Source organism: Podarcis liolepis, assembly GCF_965112155.1.
Source record: "Podarcis liolepis genome assembly, chromosome: 3".
Classification (NCBI taxonomy): domain Eukaryota; kingdom Metazoa; phylum Chordata; class Lepidosauria; order Squamata; family Lacertidae; genus Podarcis; species Podarcis liolepis.
The window spans coordinates 26,749,408-26,772,220 of record NC_139557.1 but is presented as its reverse complement, the minus strand read 5'-3'; the positions used below and the strand labels follow the sequence as shown (position 1 = coordinate 26,772,220).

The following is a 22,813-nucleotide window of genomic DNA, read 5'->3' as shown; positions in this document are numbered from 1 at the left end:
TGCTTGAGCATCTTGTCCCCAAAATGAACATTCAAAACAAGGTGTTAAGTGTCTAAAGAAGACATCTGCTACAGTCTTACCTCTGCTTTGCATAAATGGTTGGGATGCTTTGCTGTCGAAGCATAATACCTTGTGCCCACTTGTCAGGAACATTTTACCTGCTTTTATCAGCAAGGATTGAGAAAGCTGAGAGTGCAAGTGGGCAGCCTCTTACCTCTATTAATACTATTTACATCCTGAAGTCTCAGACACTATAATCGGAGTTGAGTCCAAGTTGGAACAGATGTACAGTATATCTAAAACTATATACAAAAATACCTTTTTGGTGCAAAATTGTTGGGGGAAGGATTTAAATGCTCATGTTAGCACAACAAAATTTATCTGGAACAGTAGTTCTGGGAAATATCCTTGCATTCCTCATTGTAAGCATGATGAATTGTCTAAGTTTTTTAATAAAACATTGGCTTCCACAATAGTCCTAACTATTGCCAGTTCTTTATGCAGTGACCACATTGCTGTACTTAAGCAGGTCTGCGTTGTCAATGGCTGGTTGGGGTGACTGCCTGAGAACATACCCTCTAACACCTCGTTGGCAAAATCTGGGACACCATCTTCCCAGAAACCATTTTCCTGTTTTTGTGTATGCAAGAGAACAGTGGCCATTTGGGACGCTGTGATTTCACACGTTTTCATGCCGTACCCCCCCAATTCTTTGGGGGGCATGGCACCCTAAAGCACATGTTTTGGGGCACCGCATGAGATCACAGCCCCCCAAAACATCTTTTTAAAGGGGAAATTGTGGCACAAGATCACAGTGTCCAAAATGGCCACCATTCTCTCGCAAGAAAATATGGGATGTCTCACACACTTGTGGGGTGTGTGAGAACCACATCTTACATGCTCTTGAGTTCCATGATGGAGGAAAGACGTGATATAAATGAAACAATGATTTCAGAGCAGCCTTCCCGAATCTGATCAGGTGTTTTGGATGACACCTCCCATCACCCTGACTCACTGGTCAGGCTGGCTTGAGCTGATGGAAATTATAGTCCAAAACATTTGGAGGTTGGGGGAAAATATCTTAGGCCATGGTGTTCCAAAGAAGGCATACTTGATGCCAGTACCGGTTTCTTACAGACACCAGGCAAAAACTATTTTTAGTTTGCTTAGGTTTTAGCCAGCTTAAAATTTAGCTGATGGTTCTCTTTCATCTGCCAGATGTTTGATTTGTATTTTATTGTCCTGACATTGGCTTTGGGACCAAATTTGGTAAAGAGTAGCAGAAATATTTTAAACAAATCAATAAAACAAAGCACAATTCCCAGCACAACCCCTGCAAGAGGACATGCCTATATAGGTCCCATACATTTCATTGTGGCCTGCTAAGTATAATTCCTTGGTGGATTGTGCTGTTAAGATCATGACTGTCTTGATTTCAAAATGAACCCTTTCAGATTTCAGCTGAAATTGGTTTGTGGATAAACACTTAAAAACTGATCGCCACAGTAATATTAGCACAAAGAGGTGGATTCTATTCTGTTCATCCACCCACAGCATTCTTAACAAAGAATTTTTTATCTTTGGACAGAGAATTATATGAGAATATTTAGCTCAAAAGGTGGCCTGGTTAGGAGAATTCTGAGAAGTGGTTGTCAAACAAGTGTTTCCGTGGTATTTAATGCTAGACAGTGTATGTTTATTGTGCAGTACTAGCATAATGGAAGAAAAGGATAAATGGCGCTTTCCTGTTGGGGAATGGAAGAGGTTAAAGAGAAAATGTTCCTTTCTTTTTCATATCATCTGAAAAAGATGATATTAGTGCAGGAAACTCTAAATGCAGGTGTTTCGTTTCAGCAAAGTATTGGTATAGCAGACTCCCTTAACAGCTGATTCTAGCACCAAATTTATGGGGTGGCTGAACATAACTGCTGGGCATTGCTTAACAACAGGTGACTTTCTAAAACCGAAGGCTTTGGTAACGTGAGAGGTCCTTTAAGAATATTTGCCCATTGGTTCAATTCTACCTTTGTTGTCCCTCCCAAGAGCAGGGAAGTACCGTATTTTTCGCTCTATAACACGCACCCGACCATAACACGCACGTAGTTTTTAGAGGAGGAAAATCCGTAGGCATGCCACCCGTAGGCATTCCCTCCATAACACGCACAGACATTTCCCCTTACTTTTTAGGAGGAAAAAAGTGAGTGTTATGGTGCAAAAAATACGGTAATTCCTTTCCAGGCCCAATTTAAAGTGCGGGTGGTTACTTTTAAAGTGCCAAACCAGGGCTTTCCAAAAATTTCATGTTGGGGTGATAAACTTTTCAGACATGCATCATTTCATGACACAGTTATTCAGCTTTACTAGCAAACCAGAGGTTAAATAGACCCTTTTCCAGCCCTGGAAGGAGCGTGGGGACTGAAAGTGTTCACGTGACACAGATACACACAGGGACGCGGACTTAGAAAAAATATTGGGGGGGCCCGGGAAAGCTCATGAATAATAAATAAGCTCATGAATATGCAAATAAAGTGGCTCCGGCCCCAAATAGGGCAAGCCACGCCCCCCAGCCAGCCGATTGGCTGGCTGGGAGGTGTGGCCAGTCGGGATTCCCCTGTTCTCGCGGGAGCTGAAACGAAGCAGCGAGGCAGGAGCCCCCGCCCCCGGGGATTCCCTAATTTCGCGGGGGACGGCCGGGGCTCTCAGACTAGGGCGCGTGGCTGGCTGGCTGGCTGGCTGGCGAGGGACGGCGGCGGCGCTCTGCTGGAAGGGCGCCCGAAATTATTGGGGGGGCTGAGCCCCCCCAAAAATTTTTTTGAGGGGGCTCGAGCCCCCTCAGGCCCCATGGAGTCGGCGCCTATGGATACACACTACAGCCGACACACTTTTTGGAAAGCTCTGTGCTGAACAATGTGAGACCAAGCAATCTGAAGGATTGTCTGCTGTCCTTCTTGCTCCTAAGACCAGGTTGTTTTTTTTAAAAAAAAAACCCTTCTGACAAGCCTTCCACTATTAAGTTATTGGGAAGGAGGCCTTTTCCAGGGTGGCCCCATGACTATGGAACTACCTCCATAAATTGATACTTATTACCCATTTCATGAATAGCTCTAAACCGCTCCTTAAAGACTTTTAAAGAAAATGTTGGTACTTTTTTTTTTTTTGCTGGTGGCCTTTTAATATGGTATTTTTGATATCTGCTTTTACACTTATATTATTTTAGTCTGCTGAAACTGTTTTTATCTGCTGCTATGACAATTTTTAGATGTGTTGCACTTTTATTTTATGACTCTAATGTTATAGATAGTTAACAAGCTGGGAGGCGACCCTGAAAGGCAGAAAATAAAATTAATAACAGAGATGTTTCTGAACCTATTTCGCTTAGCCTCTGATATTTTGTACAGCTATATCCGACTCCGCTTTCTCTATTATAGTCTTCCTGGGGGATAATGTGGACCAATTGCTTCTCAGTTGTTAAGTAGGGACCGGATTTTTCTTCTTCTTCTTAGACTGCAGAGGTTGCAGAAATAAAGCCCACCTCTTCATTAACAAGTAGTAGCCCGGTTTTGGTTCTTCAGATTGATAGCAGTTGGTTGTCGTATAGGCATCATCAGGAAAACAATTTCAAAGTTTATGTCTCAATCGGAATGTCACACTGTGTGTGTGTGTGTGTGTGTGAGAGAGAGAGAGAGAGAGAGTTTGAATTCTGTAGCATGGAATGCAGGGAATTCAACACTGAGCTTGAATTTGTGTGTAAACTCTGCAGCAAGCTTAATGTACAACACTGCACAGACCTAGAAATTAAACAAGCACCTCATAATCTCAGGACTGCAATATCTCAAGTACTGCCTCCCTGTATATGAATCGACCCATACCCTGCAATCCTCATTGGAGGCACTTTGTGTGCCTCTTCATAGGAGGTCTGGAAGGCAGCAGTAAAGAAGAAGAAGAAGAAGAAGAAGAAGAAGAAGAAGAGGAGTTTGGATTTGATATCCCGCCTTTCACTCCCTTTAAGGAGTCTCAAAGCGGCTAACATTCTCCTTTCCCTTCCTCCCCCACAACAAACACTCTGTGAGGTGAGTGGGGCTGAGAGGCTTCAGAGAGAAGTGTGACTAGCCCAAGGTCACCCAGCAGCTGCATGTGGAGGAGCGGAGGCGCGAACCCGGTTCCCCAGATTACGAGACTACCGCTCTTAACCACTACACCACACTGGAAAGGACCTTTGCTGTAGTGGCTCCCTCCTTGTGGGGGCTTGCTCTACACAGGGAGGCTTGCATGGTGCCTTGGTTCCATATCTTTAGGCACCAGGCAAGAACATCCCTCTTCTCCAGTTCTTTGGTTAATTAAGCAGTCTATGACCTTTAAAATTATCTCTGTGGTTGTTGGTTATTTTTTTTTGGGGGGGGAGGAATTTTGTTTGTTTGCTACTATGTTATGTATCTGTGTATAGCCCCACAGAACTGAGTCAGGGGCGGAGGAGGGGGGTGCAGTGGGGGTGGACTGCCCCAGGTGTCTTCGCTGAGCGGGGGGTGACATTTGGCAGGTGGGTGGCACGCTGAATGTCCGCCATCAGTGGCTCGCTCCGCCCCCGGCTGTAGGGTGCGTGCACCACTCTGCACATCTGAGCAGCTATCCCGCTCCTGGGAGGGCACCCTCTATGTCCTGCCTCCCTCGGGAGCGTGCTACACCCCCTTCAGGAGCGTGTCCACCCTGAGCAGGGCGGGCATATGCTCCACCGCTGAACAGAGTGTGGCTTACTTCCAAGTAAACATGCATAGGATTGTGTTACACATGTGAAGGAGAGAGTTTTACTGTGCTCAGAACGTATTCACATGAGTACTTGAAACGAAAACAAAAAAACCATGCATATCCTAGACATGGTACCTGAAAAATCACATGACCTCATACCTGACTACATATACAGAAAGATTATTGTCGGTTGCCACTCTCCAGGTGTGCACCAAGTGGGACACAGAGGGTGGTGCTAAGGGATGGAGAGTTCTCTACCTATAGAAGGCTGTCCCCAGGGAAGTTGACTTGGTTTTTACATTGTTATTTTTTAAGAGCTGGATGAATCCTTTTGTTTTTTTCTAGGTGGTTTCTTTCTCTCTTTTAAACCCTTTAATCCTGAATTTGAATCGGTTTTGTGCTTCGTTATATACTGCTTTTATTTCTGTGTAGTTTTGGCAGTATTTTATTTTACATTATATTATCTCAATAGAACGAAATTATATTATCTCAGCATATGCAGTCTTGATTCTTCTTTTTTAAACTGAAGAGCAGGATATAAATAAAAATGTACTGTGGGTGTGGTGAGAAGGTCATTCGAACTGCTTGTCAGGCACGGTGATTTGGCAGGATGCTGCAATTCACAAACTACAGTATGTGCTTGTAATGAACCACTGTTTTCTATGTGCAGAATGCAGTGTGGGCTTTTAATTTATTTCTTATATGTAGCTAATTGTCAGCTGCATGCAGAGCGCTCCCAGGAACCAGCCTTTATGGGGTAAATGAGGGGCACGAAACAACAATGCCCTGTTCTTGCCACGATTGCCCTTTTGCTTTTTAAGATTTGGAGTGGGAAAAGTACCAATTAGAAAGAGTATCAAAGGCTCATTTCACATATGACATGTTGCGGTGAGATCATACAAAATGCAGCGTTCTTACTTTTAATTTGCTCATGTGCCAAAGCAATCCAAATTGGCAGCGATGCAGGGCAGGGCATTTTGGATGATGCCCACATATGGAATTCGTTTTACAGTGAGAACAAGCAAGTCCCATCCCTACAAGTTTTCAGATGGCGCACCTGTAGTCTGATTTTAAGTGGGCTGCGGAGGTGGTTATGTTGCTTATTCTGCTTATTTTTTGTTTTTAAGACTCTGCTGGGTGGACTGTTTTTATGAACCAGCTCCTTTTAAGGATTTGGGATGTTTTAGATTGTGTGTGTGTGTTTACTGCTGTGTTTGCTGTTTTGAGAGGAAATTCTCCCGAGAAGCGGTGTAGAAATCGATTACACAAACAAACCCTTCCTTAAAAAAAAAAAAGCTTTCTCACAGTGTGATCCTAAAGGTAAAGGGACCCCTGACCCCTGACAGTGTGATCCTATTCAGAAGTAAATTCCAATATATTTCATAAGCCCTTGCTGTCAGGTAACTGTACGTAGGATCATAGCTTTGAGCCAGTGTATCTGTGGTGAAAATGTCGGACTTATTTTGGTTCAGCTTTGACCTTGAGCCGGCCACTGCCTCTTAGCCTCAGCTACCTCACAGGATTGTTGAGCTCCTTGGAAAAAAGTTGAGATAGAAATGGAATAAGTAAGTAGGCAATGAGAACCTTGCTTCCAAGGGTTTTAGAGAGAATTCTTCGTCCTATCTCTGCTTTACTGTGTAGAGGAATTCCGAGTAATGTTTATCATTATCATGGCTCCTGGCTGTATGTAAGTGGTCATGCATTTTCCTATTAAGTCCAGCAAAACTGTGCCTGTGGTGTTTTGCAGGAGACCCTACTTCCACATTTAAGTAAGGATGTTCAAGAACGAAAGGCCTTTGGTGCCCTCTGCTGTCTACTGTTGACTATTTTGAAGATAATGTTTACTGTTGTTGGCTACTACATTTCTTAAAAATTAATCTCCTGTCTTTCTATAAAGCTTTTCTTTGCTCTAGGAAAAACTACAAATAGCAGATTCTGCCGGTGTTGCTGACTACTGTGTTTTTCTGTTAGTGTCAAAACATCTACCAAAGGAAATGTAATTTCAACAGTAAACTTTGGGGGCGGAAAGTTCTGTTTTTAATTCTGGATGGGAGTTCTGAAGATAAAAAAAAATAATCAATAAATCCAAATGCTTTTATGAAGCTGCTAAGCTGTTGGTTATATATACTATTTAATAATTATTTGCACCAGGGGTAGCCCTCCAGATGTTGCAGAACTACAACGTCTATCATTCCTAACCATTGCTGGCTGCAGCTGATGGGAGATGGAGCATAACAGCATCTGGAGGGCTATTTATACCCCATCATTACCTGCCATCCATATAGCTGTAAGTGCAAATATAGAATGCTGTTCCTTTTCCAACATCCCACAATACATCTACCTATTATTATTTAGTTACCTTTCAAAAAATGACTCTAAATGGCTTACAAAGGCAATAGAAATACTAAAACCAGTTACAATAAACACAGTTAATAGCAACTTTAAAAACAGCGAAATACATCTCGATAAATAAAGGTTCTGCTGCTCCACCGAAAGGGGCCACAAATACATAGAAATCCTTCAAACTAGTAGCCAAAAGCCAGTATAAAAGGGAAATGTTTTTGCCTGGTGTCTAAAGCTAGACAAAGAGGGTGTCAGGAGAACCTCCCTGGGGAGAGCATTCCACAGGTAGGGAGCCCCCACTAAAAAACTCTGTTCGCGTGTTGCTGCCCACCAGAAGTCCTATGGAGGAGGCGCATGGAAAAGGGCCACAGATGACAAATGTAGGGTTTGGTTTGTTCATATCTGGAGAGGCAGTTCTTGAGGTATTGGGGCCCTGACGCGTCAAGACCTTTTTGGCAGGCATAGGCAAACTCAGCCCTCCAGACGTTTTGGGACTACAACTCCCACCATCCCTGACCACTGGTCCTGTTAGCTAGGGGTGATGGGAGTTGTAGTCCCAAAACATCTGGAGGGCCGAGTTTGCCTATGCCTGCTTTATGCTTAAAACCAGCGCTTTGAATTGAGCCTGGAAACTAATTGGTAGCCAGGATTGGTGCTATATGCTCATATTGTCGTGCCTGCAGCAAGCAATCTAGCCACCAAATTCTGCACTGTCTGCAGTTTCTTCAAAGGCAGCCCAGCGATACAGTTCATTGCAAGGAGTCTAGCCTAGGTGTTACCAGAGTGTAGATGACAGAAGTTTAGGCTACCCCTGCCCAGATAGGGGCACAGCTGGACCAACAGCTGAAGCGGATGGAAGGCACTTTGCATCACCAAGGCCACTTAAGCCTCAAGCAACTGTGATGAACCCAGTAGGTCCTCCTTGTGTTCATTTGGAGGGAATGTAGCCCCATTAAGAGCAGACAACCTCCCGTCTCTCGGTTCTAGGAAACCATCCTCTAGCAATGCCTCAGTTTTGTCCAGATTAAGGCTTTGGTTTATTGGCTTTCATCCAGTCCATTATTGAGACAAGGCATTACTGAGACATTTTGCCCATCTTTTTTTAAAAAAAATTATGACTATCTATTTAATCCCATAGAACATAATAATTCCTTTCGGAGTATAAAATGTTAAAGAGGGGGGTATTTTTATAACAAGTAAGACCTGCAGAAACGCTTTGTGTGGCACCTTCTGTATTATTATCATTATATATAATCATTACACAACTGTTTCTAAATTGTACAGCAACTTTGCTCACAAGGAGAGAGATGCTGCTAAGGCTGGACAGAATGGTTCGAATTATCCGTGTGTGATATTTACAGTGGATGTCTGGCGTTTTAGCCAAAGTCAAGTCTACTGAGGAATTGTAGACTCATTCTGTCAAGGCTTGTTCTTTTCCATCAAGGCTCTCCAATTCCCATCCCCTACCCACCCCGCTTCTCAATCTCCTCCATTCCAGTGCTCACATCCTGCTGCTTTGCTGCGCAAAGGCAGCAGGGAAGCTGGAGCTGTGTGTTAGAGCTGGCAAAGCCAAGCAAATTCTTGAACAATTGTGTCCCACTGTCTTGCCCCTCTGCCTCTACTTCCTGGCAATGCCGCTTTTGGGAGAACAGGGACTCAGCTGTACAGCTGCAAATTAAATGTTTTAAGAATGTTGAAGTGCATTATGGGGCACGGGTGGTGCTGTGGGTTAAAACCACAGAGCCTAGGACTTGCCGATCAGAAAGTCAGCGGTTTGAATCCCCGCGATGGGGTGAGCTCCCGTTGCTCGGTCCCTGCTCCTGCCAACCTAGCAGTTTGAAAGCATGTCAAAGTGCAAGTAGATAAATAGGTACCGCTCTGGCGGGAAGGTAAACGGTGTTTCTGTGCGCTGCTCTGGTTCACCAGAAGCAGCTTAGTCATGCTGGCCAAATATCCTGGAAGCTGTACGCCGGCTCCCTCGGCCAATAAAACGAGATGAGCACCACAACCCCAGAGTCGTCCGTGACTGGACCTAATGGTCACGGGTCCCTTTACCTAAAGTGCATTATCCAAAGGGACACTAGATGGTGATGGTGAGCTATGGCAAATTAAATATATTTTTTGAAACATTTTTTTTTAAAAAAAAAAACAGTTTCACAGGGTTTTTTTGTTTTGTTTTTTAAAAATATGTTTCTACATTCCACCTAGGTATGCAGTGCCACCCCTCCCAGCTAGTTGCTTCCACTCTCAGTAGACCCCAGTCTACTTTCTGCTCACCCCTAATATATGCTTTGCTGATCCTTTCCCTCTTCTGTCCATGCACACCATACATGCCATTTCCCTGTCAAAAGACCAAAGTGGCTTACAAAGAGAGAAGCCCACTCTATGACTTTCTTGGGACACTCCTCTGAACCCAGTGTCATTTCCCCCTTCCAGGGTGTGACACTGCTGTGGTCACCAACCTCACCCTGCACCCTTGAAACTATGGGAGCTTACATAAAGTCACCTGACCAGTTCACAACTGCTGAGACAGTTAAACCCAGGGTCTATTATTGACAAACATTCTGATGGTCTAAGTATAAATGTCATAAATAAAGTCACACAGAGACCTACTTTGCATGCTTGCAGCAACAGCATCTGGCCATAGAGAAATCCCCCCCCACAACCCCCCCCATAAATACTGTTGCTACATTTTGGATAGCAGAGGCAGATGCATGGCATGAGAATTAGCTAGCAGAATATTCCCCCATAGAGATTGCTAAGCAACACTTGACAGCAGTATATATAGGAACTCCGGCATTGTCTGCCGAGGTAAATTGCATTCATTTTCACACTGAAGCCCTTCAGTAGATAAAGATGGATGACCTATAGCTCCAGGCTTTTATAATGTCAAAGGAGAAGAGAGCAGGGGGTGGGATACAAAAGAACTAGTGAAACTTATCTCATTTTGTTTGGTACCATGAGAAGGTAATAAAAGGTCGCATGCACATGAGAGTCCACATGGTTGTCAAGGCTGGACCTTGAAGCACAACAGAATGAATTTGCAATCTGCCAAATGTGAATACTGCTTGGTGGAATTGCCGGTGGAGGCTGAGGGGTAAGCTGGGTTCAATGATTCTATTATTATTATTTATTAAATTTGTATACCACCTGTAAAGGTTCTAGGGGTTGCTCGTGCGTAAGCCTGTGCCAACACCTGGCTGGGTTGCCTGAGTGAACCTTTCCTGTCCGGACAGACACTCACCCGTGGCTGTCTCAATCGCTGGCAGAATCTGTCAGTGGGCGTTTCTTAAACTTCTTCCAGCAAAGAAGTTCTTTGACGCCCAGTCTCCTCCTACTCTCTCTGCGCGGAAGCCTTCTGCGCAAGGAGGGCGTAGGCAGCGGAGGACCCTTCCTCTCCCCACTGGTCCCCGGCAAGGAGTCATGTGACCGCCTCTCTGATTCCCCCATCTGCCCCCCTTCTCCACTGGAGCTAAGCTGATTCTCTTCCCCAGAAGATGGGCTGCCTCTCCCAATCCCGGGATGCTCTCTGGGATCCCTCTGGAGCTTGCTCTCTCCCTCCGGCACTGATGGCAGTTCCCTGACACCACCCTTCACCTGAAGATCACAGGGGAGTGGGCAAAATAGTAATAGTAGTAGTAGTCGTAGTAGTAGTAGTAGTAGTAATAATAATAATAATAATAATAATAATAATAGTAGTAGTAATAATAATAATAATAATAATAATAATAATAATTTATACCCCACCCATCTGGCTGGGTTTCCCCAGCCACTCTGGGCGGCTTCCAACAAAGTATTAAAATACAGTAGTCTGTTAAACATTAAAAACTTCCCTAAAGAGGGCTGCCTTCAGATGTCTTTGAAAAGTCTGGTAGTTGTTCTTCTCTTTGACATCTGGACACAAAATACGTTAAAACAACACACCCAGAAACAAACCAATAACCACAAACACCTATAGATACTTATGGACCCCTCCCCAAAGGTATTGTAGAATTCAGTTTTACAAAAACTGGTAGTGTTGATCTCAACCTAAACAGGACTGAATTCCTAGAATTTTGTGCCAATGATCTACTTGAACTATTCTGCTTCAGCTAGGAACATCTGTTGACTGTGAAGCTGACAATGCATGACCCACAAGCAATGTGTCAGAAGGATTAGATAGATTACATTTCTTCTTCTTCTTCTTTGGCGATCACTTGTAGCCGAGTATGATGGTCTTCCATGAAGACGGTCTTAACAGTGAGTCCATAAGTCACTGAGAAGGCCAGTTCTGGATCCACACGTTCTTCCACAGTGGGGACATAGGTTTCCAAGTGGGAGTTGATCATGGTGATGGTTTGCCTTCCTCTTAGCTCGCTTCTCCATTTTGCCCTGAGTTTGTGCTTCTTCAAAGTCCATGACACCTTTGGTATTGGCTGTTCTCCAATTGGAGCTCTCACAGGCCAGTGTTTCCCAGTTATCAGTACTTGTGTTAGATTTTTTAAGAGATTTGCCTTGAGAACGTCTTTAAACCTCTTTTGTTGTCCACCGGTATTTTACTTTCCATTCTTGAGTTGGGAATAGAGTAGTTGCTTTGGCAGATGATAATCAGGCATACGTACAACATGACCAGTCCAACGAAGTTGATGTTGAAGAATCATTGCTTCGACACTGGTGATGTTTGCTTCTTCCAGTACACTGGCATTCGTTCCCCTGTCTTCCCAAGTGATGTGTACAGTTTTTTGGATACACCATTGATGGAATCTTTCGAGGAGTTGGAGATGGCGTTTATAAGTAGCCCATGTTTTTCCTTTATATTCCTTCCTATAAGGAGCTCAGCATGCATGGGCTGCAGTCATATATCAGTTTATTCTGTTTCCTTAACTCTTAATTTCTGCATGATATTTCAGCTTTCACATGACTTAAAAGTCACTTTGGAAATATAGCAGAGTATAGCATAGGTTTCCCACTCATTTACATGACATTTGCTTCCAGAAAAGCATCTGTTTGAAAATAGCACAGAAATGAAGGCTATGTTTCTGGAAGTGGCTTTCTTATTGTGTGAAAGCCGAAATGAAATGCAGAAATTAACTGTTAGGGAAGCAACAAGAGAACAGTGTAAAATGCTCCCTGACATTTTATTCTTACAAAAGGTTAGGCTGGGAGACTGTGAGTGTCCCAAGGTGGCCACTGAGCTTTGTGCCTGAATGGGGTTGGAACTTGGGTATCCTCAGTCCAAGTCTAAACCTGTAAGCATCCCAGGTTATTATGCCCGCAAGCAGGACTAGGGGCCTACTCATAAGGGGTTCTGTTCACTCTAGCCAACATAGGATGGTTGCTTTTATTTATCTACTTTTAAATTTTATTTTTACATTTCTACCCCACCTTTCATCTAAGGAGCGTAAGGTCACACACACACTTCTTCCTCTCCTCGTTTTATCTTCATAGCAACCCTGTGGGGTAGGCCTGGCTGGGACACTGCAATTGGACCAAGGTAACCCATTGAGCTACATGGCTCACTGGGGATTTGAACTCTGGTCTCCCAGATCCTAGTCAATACAGCACACTGCATGCTACTTATTAACCAGAGACAAACCAAAAGTGGCTCACAGATTCAACTCAATAAAAACACAATAGAAGGAACATACATTACAGTCATAGCAATAAAAACAATAGGTGTCCAAAATATGTTCCATGGTTACAGTTGTGGACCACCGGTATAAAATTTACGGCATGTAATGCCCTAAGAGAGAATATTATGAAAATGATTTATAGGTGGTACATGACCCCAGTCAAGCTTGCAAAAATTTATCATTTGCCCGATAATAAATGTTGGAAAGAGACTGAAGGTACATTCTTTCACCTTTGGTGGACGTGCCCAAAGATTAAGGCTTTCTGGGAAATGATCTATAATGAAATGAAAAAGGTATTTAAATATACCTTCCTGAAGAAACCAGAGGCCTTCCTCTTGGGCATAGTCGGCCAATTGGTGCCAAAGAAGGACAGAACTTTTTTAATGTATGCAACAACAGCAGCAAGAATATTGATCGCAAAGTATTGGAAGACACAAGATTTGCCCACACTGGAAGAATGGCAGATGAAGGTGATGGACTACATGGAACTGGCAGAAATGACCGGCAGAATCCGAGATCAGGGAGAAGAGGTGGTGGAAGAAGTCTGGAAGAAGTTTAAAGACTATTTGCAGAAATACTGTAAAATTAATGAATGTTGAAGGGATGTTGGATTGAAATTAAGCGGTATTGGTAAAAAGATGAATAAGAATATGTAAATGCGGATTGACAATGGCTGGGAATATATAGTTATAATAGGTTAAGACAATAAGTAAAGATAAATGATAGAGGGTAAGGATTTGCTGAACTAACTATGTGAACTGGAATACAGAAGAGGGGTGTGTGAGGAAGTCAGGAAACAAGTAAATGAAGTATAAGACATGAATGTGCTTTGTCTTTGTATTTTTTTTGGTATTGTTTTGTCTTTTAGTATTGTTATGCTTTTTTATTTTTTTTATCTATAATTTTGTAACTTTCCATTGTCTGAAAATGTCTAATAAATATCTTTAAAAAAACCAAAACAAAATATGTTCCATGGAAGCAACAGGTTACTACAGATTGGCAGGTTAAAATATAAATAGTGGGAATGTAAATAAAAACAGAAAATGCACATGAAATAGATCCAACACTTTAGGTATTGTTTGTTGAGAAAAACGGCTTCAGAAGAGGTGCCTAACTTTCCTGCTTCAACTTCCCTGATCCTACCTTGTATTATCTCATACCCAACGCAGGAACATAAGTAAGTTACCTTGTACTGATTTGGGCCATTGCTTCAAATTGCTCAGGATTGCCTACAGTGAGTGACAGCACCCCTCTTCTTGTGCCCCTCTTCTTGTGTGTAACCATAAATAATATTTTTAGAATAGATATTTAGAATATGTGTTTAGAAGTAGATAGATAGTAGGAGAACATCATTCACTTAAATGGCATGGATGCATACAAGCAAAATGGATAAATGACGGTGTTGCAAATAATAGATTGCTTGCAGTATCTCATTTTTTATCCACTCTGTTACGTAAAATCATGTATACCGTTGTAAGGAAGGCATCCAATGAGTCTAACATATATGCCAATATTGTAATTTGGTTGGCTGGTAGTAGGTATAGAGAGGAAGTGGTACATAGTTCTGGAGGTATGACTTGGAATGGTTTTCATTTGTTTGTTTGTTTGTTTTAGCCAATAAACAGCACTGAGAATTCTATGTGATACATTACTTGGGGGACTGGATGGAACATATTGGTTATTACTGGGGAACAGGTTGATGTGTCTTGCAGAGCAGTGTTAAGGCTCTACAGCAGGCATTGCCAACCTGGTGCCTGCCAGATGTTTTGGGCTACAAGCTCCAACCACCACAGTTCTCTTAAGAATATCTGTACTCCATTCTATGGTCAAATTTGGAAAATGTCCCATATGCACCATCTAGGTGTCCCCCCCCCCAAAAAAATCCATCAAGTCTGTGCAAGGAATTCTCCTGGGTGGTTTTCAAGCTTCCATAAACCTCCAATATCTCCATGCAATATAAGCAGGTTGGTAACTGAAAATGAACTATTTTTTTTCCATTAAGCTCCCACAGTAATTTCACTGTTGGTCTCTAGCACTGAAAACAAGTTATGCCTGGGAACAAATCCTGGCTTGAGTTCAGGCCTTTGTGGACTTAAGCAGAGGACGGTTTGTGATGACACATCCTTTAATATTCAATCATGTTCCCTAGTATGTTTAAATTGTTCGAAATGTCAGCATTTTGAAAGGTTCAGTATAGCCCAAGCCTCTGAAACATCTTAAATCTACCCCTATTCATTCCATTCTACTGCACAAGAGAAGCTGCCAATTCTTCACCAGTTTAGAATAACTCTGCTGGACGCAGAAGCAATGGCAGTAAGAAGTATTCACCCTTCACCACAATCACTTTCATAGCATAGCACCTGAAATGAGCTCTGTCCTGTGTAGAGATGGGAAGGCCTGGAAAAATTGGAAAAAAAACAGATTCCCCCCCAAGCCATTTTTTATGGAAAAATTGGGGGTGGGGGAAAGTGTGTGGAATATTCAAACTATATCAAACTGGTTTTTTTTTTTTTATTTCCCCCCAGAAAAAAAAACAGCTTTGGAAAAAAACGGGGGGAAACGGGGAAAAACCTGTCCCTCCCATTTTTCTGGTTTCCCCCCAGGCCTTCCCATCTCTAGTCCTGTGAGAGGTTGTACTCATTCTTCTTTCATTTGCATTCAAGCTGCTGTTCCTCCTAAGTTGCTTTTAATTCCCCATTATGCCAAGAAAGTGAATGAGTTAGCCACCTGGGTCATCTCCAGATACCAAAGGTCCACTAGGGTGGGGGAATAAATCACATGAGGCAAGTGGAGTTAACTCTTTATTAGAAAAAAACAGGATCTGCGCAGGAGTGCCGGACCTAATGAGCACAGCAGCTCTTCTTTGGTAGGTCATGCCCTTATGAAGTGGTTGTGTAGGTCTGAAGCTCCTCTCCTCCCCATGCCTAAGCCCCTTCCTCCCCAGGGTTTTAACCCAAGCAATCTGAGATTGTGCCTGCATGCTTCTCTTTGCTCTTCCCACTTCATGCCTCTCCTGGTTCTGGGCCCGGGGGGGGGGGGGGAGGGGAGCTTGTCACCTGGGCCTCTTCACCAACTTGACTCATCTCTGACTCTTGGCCTCCTTCATCCCAGTCTCTTGCTTCACCTTCTAGCTCTGATTCTGGTCTGCTCTCTGCCACAGGCTGCCCCCGCTCACTAAGCCCTGTTACCTCTTCTGACATCTCCTCTTCCCAGTCTTCTCCCTCTGACCGCTCATCGCCGTCCCACCAATCCCCTGACTCTGAGCCTTCTTCCCTTGGGGGATCGCTAGCTGGTTCCTCCCACCATTCCTATGCATCTAACCAGTCCATGACAATAGTTGTTTCCTAATTATATTTTCAAAACCATTACCATTATTTTACAACCTCTCCTCCTCCTCCTCGGAACACATTCTATCTTGAGCTGGAAGGTTAGGACTCATTCTTTTTGTCCACAGATTTGTGTTCCTATGTTCCTGTTCGGTATACATCCTGTATCAGCTTCTGTTCTTTCTCAGTGCTTCATCATGAGGCCCAGAGGTTTATCTCTTTTCTCAGGAGCCTACTAGAAATCGATTCCACAATTTGTAGCGCACATTGCACTCCTAGCTCCCCAGTGTATTCTGGAATAAAACTTTATTTTGTGTCTTTATGAAATAAACCCCAGGGTCATCTGCCCTTTCTGTGTCCCGTTTAGATTTACGGGTGTAATTACACTTTGATATATATTATGGAACATGGCACGTTTGTGTTAAAGAAGAACCCGCGCTCCACATTTAAGGAGGAATCCTGAGAGATCTAAAATTTATGCACATGTTTGTGCATTTGAAAACATAAACAAAAACCCTGGCAGGTTTCTGATAAGTAATTAGCCACACACAATATTTTGTTGCACGAAAAGCAATTGTGCTTCTAGTTGGGAAAGAAGAGCAGTCTTTCCTGCCATTCTTATGTTGCTCCAGGAAGTTGCTGGACTGGACTTGTAAGGTGGTTTTTGCTTTGTGCTATATTTATTTATTAACCAATTTAATTTCTCTGCCCTCTGCATTTCAGCTAATGCTCACACAATGGCCACAGCAATGTGCCATGTTTTCCAGTAGTTAGCTCAGGTTGGTGTTCTCAAATGGCTACTCTCATTGACACCAGGCGCTAACACTGGCTGTAGAATCTTGGGATGTTTTAGGGACTTGCATGCAACTCTGTTTTCTGGTGAGACTCTGTTCCAGACTACACTGTCTCTGGGCACTAAAACTGAGTCCCTGCTCATTCTGGTTATCTAAAAGACCTTTATTGATGCAACTTCATTGACATAAAGCTTGAGTGTTAAGTTTGTACCTGAAAGGAACACAAGAGTTGCACTAAAGGCGATTGGTTGGCATGCCCTCCTCCACGCTTATGGTTCCACCATCAGCCATAACAGCTGATAACAGTGCAGGGACAAAAAAGACCAACTTTGCCATTACACAGGGCCTAGTGTCCTACTAAGACATATGCCCATAGGACTGGGGACTTGAGAGAGGGAGAGAAAGTTAGGCCTAAGCATCCTTTCATATATGAACTGTGGTTTGCCCATGATTTACATACTTTGGTGTAACTCCAGCATCCTCACTGAACAATGAGATTGGGTTGTTCTGCTTCAGACCTTGGAGAGCTCCTTCTGCTCCTAGTAGAGTCTGCTGGAACACAGGAAACTGCCTTTTATAGAATTAGACCATTGGTCCATCTTTGCATTGTCATTTCTGACTGACAGTGGGATTCATTGTCATTGTGGCTCTCCAGGGATTCAGACAGGGAATCTTATTTAGCCCTACTTGGAAATGCTGGAGAATGAACTTGGCTATTCCCCTAAATAAACCCATGATTCGACTTGGTGTAAAGAAGGAAGGAAGGAAGGCAGCAAGCAAGGAAGGAAGGTGCTTTTATCCTGAACCTTTAGGGAATGCTGACATGTTGGTTGTGCATTCTGTAGCTCGTTTAGCTCATGCACACCCAATATTGAATTTGCATTGGATGTTTACAAAATTGCGGCAATTGCTAGGATGGCTATGTGCCCTGTTTTACAGAGGACAGCCATCTGATTGAATGGCTGTCCAGTCTAAACATTGCTTAAAGATTAGAAAATCAGAGCAGGTGCCTTGAAATTTCCTATCAGCTGTTAGTAGAACCTGCACACCAGGAGCAGCAGCTCCTGCACAGCATACTCAGCAAGCATACAGGCCACCTCTTCACAGTCTTCCTTACTATGTTGAGATTTAATGTGTTTCTTTTTAAATTATTGCATCTGTACACATAAATTAGCTGGTGCAATGCCCCTGATTCCTTCTCTTCCCTCACATAAATCACATAAATAACAGTATCTGAAGAAGTGTGCATGCACACAAAAGCTCATACCAATAACAAACTTAGTTGGTCTCTAAGGTGCTACTGGAAAGATTTTTTTTAATAAATAACAGCAGCCACTGGATTGTTCAATTCAGTTGTTTATCAGGCACGGAGTATGACATTGTGTTCTGTTTCCCCACTGAATACAATTCCTCGTTGGAGCATCAATTTGGTGTGATCTGAGGCCTTGCCCTGTGGCTGGCCAGCCCCTTGGACTCCCCCACCCCCTAGCACCTTCTTCCTGTTAGGCCTGGACTTGGCTGGGACTCCAGTCAGGCCCTCTTTACCCTTCCCCTCCTCCTCAGTTATAAGGACAGCCATGTTTCTCCCCAGCTGTTCCTCATCTGTCTTAGCATGCTGTACTGCAGGGAGGAGAAATGATGTGTCTTATCCAGCTGCAGGGTTGCCTCCCAGACATCTTCTGCCAACATGCCCTGTTGACTGGGACCTTGCTCCTGCATCCATGCAGGAGGAAATCCTTGGGGGCAGTAGGGTGGCCATTCACAAATGCATTTCCCTTGTTTTGATACCTAGGCTTCTTTGCATCATTGGCAGGGAACTGTATCCGTGCCCTCCCCTCCCTTCCTTGCACCCCTGATAAGGAGAGTGTGCAGACGGGGTCCTAGCCACTCTGGTCCCTTTCTGTGCTGTGCTCTTGGTGGTGGGTAATCTTGACAACCCGTAGGTATGCCCTTGTTGGTGTGCATCCTAAGTGGCTACCCTAGAATCAAGCAAGGGGTACAGAAGTGCTGGGAGACAGTAATCAAGCTGTATGCTTCCAAATTACTGAATCTATGAGGGAAACACTTTTAGATCATAGAGAAAAGCCACAACATTGAAACAGAGAAGTTTATTCCGTTCATACCACTTACTTCAACAAGCTCAGGCTGTGCACAGATTTGGGGGGTGTGAGTGGTTGGAGCTATTCAGCTTCGTCCTCATGATGTACCTGTGAAGTGAATTAGGCTGAAAGATAATAAATTGCTTAAGGCAACCTGGCAGGCGTCATGCCTGAGCAGGAACTGGAACCCAGACTAAACCCAGCACTCCATCCACTAAATCACACAGGCTCTACAAGAAATCCTGTTCTTATTTTCAAGACCGCTCAGAATGAGTAACGCATTATATGCTACCACACAGTCACTTAAGCATTTAATATCCCTCTGAGTATTTTCTTGCTCTCTTTTATGTCTCTCTCTCTCTCCGTGTGTGTGTGTGTAGCCACACTCTGTCTTCATGTCAGATTATTTGGCAAAGCTGCGTTACCAGGACATGGTCTTTATGAGTCATTCAATATGTGCTTTGGCTGAGCTGGTTAATTCATAAATATTTATAGTTCTAGCCCTGCAGTGTAGTTCATAAAGTTGGGTGAGAAGCATTTAAACTAAAATAATGCTACTAGTGATTACTTCAGTTAAAAATGAAATAAAAACCCTCTGCACTTGTATTTCTCTGCTTTAATCCTCTAAGTTGCAGCTTCACAAGAAATATAAGCCACTGGAAGTCCTTTAAGTTATCGTGCTGTTTTTGCTTAACTCGTTTGTTTCCTTTGGAGTTAGGTTTGCTGAATCATTAGGAATTGATTTTCAGATGCTTTGGAAATCCAAAAAGCTCACTCTGTATGCTGCACAAAATATTCCTGACTAGTATTTTATGGAATAAAAACAGGAGTCAGGAATCTTTGAATAGCACACGAAGTCCCTCCCGCCCCCCCCCCAAAAAAATCTAAACAAACAAAAACTATCCAGCCAAGTATATCATTTTAATTATAATATCAAACTTTAAGGCGAAATCTAATCTTACCTCGAATCTAACTTTTATCTAATTTAGTTAGACAAAGGGCGATTTTAAAGTTAAGATTCTACATTTCCAGCATCCTTGTTACATTACTAAGTAGATGAGGCTGAAATAATTGAGCTACTCTAGGGGATAATAATTGAACATGTATGTCAGTTAACACTTGCCTTTGGAAAACCATCTGGCTCATTATTGGGTACAGTCAGCTCCCGCTTCAGACATTTGCTCAGTGTGTGGAGGTTGGTGGGGCAGAGCTGGAAAGATGAGCGTAAGGCCAGGTTCAGGGAGCCCAGCCTCTTTAATCACCTGCATGGAGTGATTAAACAATTAATGCATGGAGGAGACTTGTGAGTTCCAGTCCAAAGCTATTCATCCTGATCCAGGGGGAAAGGAGAGGCACTACCAGAAAATAGTGAGAAGTAAGGGATGCTTCAAGCCGGTGCTAGAAAAGCAACACACACACACACACACACACACACACACACACACTACAGAAAACATGCACCTAAAGAGAAGCAAACTGATACTGAATTGCTAAGGTATTATTTATTTTGCAGAATAAAAATAGATTAACACCCCCACCCACCCACACAATTATAAGATGTTTGACTAAACATGTTTCCTTAAAATGTTAACATGCATAGGTATACAAATATCAAAGCTATAAAATAGACATTTTCCTTACCAAAGATATCCATAATGGCATTTATAATTATTTATTTTCAAAACTAACACTTTAAAATTGCCAGAGGGCAGGAGGAGTGGTGTCAAAAGAGTTTTTAAAAAAACCAAACCTATCTTTATATTGCAAAAAATGGTTTAGAAATTCAGTACCAGTTTGCTTCTCTCTCTCTCTCTCTCTCTCTCTCTCTCTCTCTCTCTCTGTGTGTGTGTGTGTGTGTGTGTTTTCCTGCAGTCAAGCATTTCATCCTTTACCAGACAGGACATTTTCTTCACTGTGTAACAATATTCTGAGTACCTGCAAACAGGTGATCTGTATGGGGAAACCTGATTTTTTGCATGCAGATTGCTATTGTTGTTATCACAGCAAAAGAAATAAGGAAAATAACGTTCCAATGAGTCTTCAATCAGATACAGCCCGAGAGTTATGCATAGGACCCAGCTGAAGCGCTGCCTTCTCGGCCTCCCATCATTCACAGCACACTTACCGCAAAAGCTGTGCTTTCATACAAACAGCAACAGCCCATGCTTCAGTCTCATGTATATGCAATGTGCCTTTAAAATATTGCTTTCCCCCAGTTTAATAGGCTTCTGTGTCAATCTCATTAGCCTATGTGGAGCCATAGCAGCACTGTTCTGTTGAGCGAAGCAAAAGGACAAATCCATCTCTCCATATGTTTAAAGGCTTGGTAAAGGCAAGGTTATTTGCTTAATGGGTACCGATCCTTTGTTGATGTTCCCACAACCTGGTAGGCAGGACATGGTATATACCTTCCTGCCAAGGTGGGAGCTAAACAGCGTGGAAAAAGCTGTAAGCTGGATTGGGTGAGAGAGATGGGGGAAAGACAGCTTGAGCTCTTGAAACTGACTGACAAGGAGCAACTATGTGGAGCTGCAAGGATATTGCTTTGGGGCAGAGGGGGATGTTGATGCTTCATTAATGCTAGCGTTGCCTCTCTGCTGATCCCCTTTCCCCTCCCTCCTTTGACTTACCTGATGCATTGGCAGCAACGGCACAAGGTGGCTATAGCTGAAAGGGCAGCTGCTGAACAGCGGGCAGGAGAGTTTTTGGAACCTGGCCCCTCAGAACATGCCTGGTACCAGTGGCGTAGCGTGGGGGGTGCAGGGGGGGCAGGCCGCACCGGGCGCAACATCTGGGGGGGGGGGCGCTCGCATTCGCAGCTCTCTGCCCCTACCTGGCTCACTCACTCTCTCTCACTGCAGTGCTGGCTGTGCGAATCCGATCCGAGCCGCTGGGTCGCTGCCCACTGTGGAGGGGGTGGGTGCCAGGCGTGCGGTGCAGAGAGAGAGCGAGGGACTATCTGGGGGAGGGACAGTGCAGCGGCCGCCCAGCGCAGCGCTGAGCGCGGGAGAGAACCACACCAGACCAGACCAGGCAGCAGCAAGAAGAAGCTGGCAGCGGCGGCAGGTTAGGGGTTAGGGGGCGCAAATTACTTGCCTTGCCCCAGGTGCTGACAACCCACGCTACGTCGCTGCCTGGTACTTATTTGCACACCAGAGTTTATTTTGGTGCTTCCGGGACATCTAAATAAATATATAAATAACACGGTTGTGTTTCATTTGGTTCTTAATGGATGGGGGACCTTTTCCTGGCAGAGGACTGCATTCCCTTGCAGGCAACTTTCTGGAGCCTCCATGCAAGTGGTGGGTGGGGCCAGGGGCTAAAAAGTGGGCGGAGCCATTGACATTGAACTGTGCTTCCCTTTGAACGGTGGCTTGTTCCCCCGTTCCAGCCACATAAAAGTCAGAGCCCTGCTCTCCACCCACAAGATGGAGCAAAAAAGCATTGACATAGTTCAAGCCATGCAAAAGTACTTGAGGGAGGACACAGGTGGTCCAAGGAGAGTCCCAAGGGCTTGGAGATGATCTGCAAGCATGCAGCAGAAGGCCTCACCCTCACCTGTTTATGTTCATTTGAACATATGTAAAACTGTATTTAGGTTGGGGGTGGGAGTGGTCTCCCATGAGATCTGAAACTGCTTTTTCAGGCTGCCTTCGGGCTCGTCAATGAATATGAGTAGGTTTGGAGTGTTGCCTCCCAACACAAATCTCCTCCCCTCTGCCTGAGATCATTCCATAGCGTCTGAAAATATTCTTGATCTGATACTATCCAGTCCAAGCAAAATTTGGAACCCCCCCGCTTCTACCAAATGGGGAAAACAGCAACAACAACCAAGCATGCTTTCCGTTTCTTTTGCATAAAAGTGACCTTAAACAATAAATAATGTTTCCATACAT

General features: G+C 43.7%; 1 protein-coding gene across 4 annotated transcripts in view; it reads left to right on the top strand.

The window, feature by feature from the left end:
- Positions 1-22,813, top strand: part of DLGAP2 (DLG associated protein 2) — a 399,875-nt gene that overhangs the window by 12,150 nt on the left and 364,912 nt on the right. The gene's annotated exons all lie outside the window — the stretch shown is intronic.